Genomic DNA, 1382 nt, shown 5'->3' on the forward strand with positions numbered 1-1382 from the left:
CAAGATGAACTCTCAATTCTGAACATCTGTGCTCCAAATGCAAGGGTACTCACCTTCATAAGAGAAACTTTACTAAAGCTCAAAGCCACATCGTACCCCACACAATAATAGTGGGAGACTTCAACACCCCACTATCAGCAGTTGACAGATCATGTAAACAGAAACTAAACAGAGACACAATGAAACTAACAGAAGTTATGAACCAAATGGTTCTAAAAGATATTTGTAGAACATTTCAGCCTAGCACTTCATGCTACCCCCTACAAAATTGAACATATAGTTGGTCACAAAACAAGCCTCAAGAATATTGAAATAATCTCAAGCACCCTATCAGATCACCACAATCTAAGACTGGTCTTAAATAGAATAAATAAATAAATAAATAAATAAATAAATAAATAAATAAATAAATAAATGGAAAGCACACATATACAAGGAAGCTGAACAGAACTCTACTCAATGATAACTTGGTCAAGGCACCAATAAAGAAAGAAATTAAAGGAATTTTAGAATGTAATGAAAATGAAGACACATCATACCAAAACTTATGGGGCACAATGAAAGCAGTGGTAGGAGGAAATCTCATAGCTCTAAGTGCCTCCAAAAAGAAACTGAAGAGAGCTTACACTAGCAGCTTGACAGCACACCTGAAAGCTCTAGAACAAAAAGAAGCAAATACACCCAAGAGGAGTAGACAGCAGGAAATAATCAAACCAAATAGAAACAAAAAGAACTATACAAAGATTCAACAAAACCAGGAACTGGTTCTTTCAGAAATCAGTAAGATAGATAAACCCTTAGCCAGACAAACCAGAGGGCACAGAGACATTATCCAAATTAACAAAATCAGAAATGAAAAGGGAGACATAACTAAGAAGTATATCTTAAAATAACTATTCTGATTGTTGAATATCAACAGCTGAAAATATTAAGATTATGCTCTACAAACGTCATGGAAATATTGATAATTTTTCTCACTGTTCTTGAAATTAGCATTTTCTTAATGGTTGACTTCAAAGAGTTTTTGCTATTTTGAAATTTTAAAAATATACTTATTGATAAAATAATTTCTCTCCAAGAAACACTGATAATCTTTTTAAAGTAAATTGATTGATAGACAATGGACACAGATATATAATCTGTTCTAAATACTCTCTCACTATGCCAGGTAGTATCATATAAGGGCTTTTGAATATACTTCTTAATGATTCATTTTTAATATTTTATGCTCTTTTTCTATGCTTAACTCCCAAAGAATATTTTGTATGTTTTCAAACAATTTAGTATTCACCATTAGATATAGGATCCTCAGTTACAGATAGCATTAAATATTCAATAATGATATTTTTATGGTATAAAAGAATATGAACATAAAATTTGAA

The sequence above is a fragment of the Mus caroli genome, chromosome 6 (assembly GCF_900094665.2).
Source record: "Mus caroli chromosome 6, CAROLI_EIJ_v1.1, whole genome shotgun sequence".
Lineage (NCBI taxonomy): Eukaryota > Metazoa > Chordata > Mammalia > Rodentia > Muridae > Mus > Mus caroli.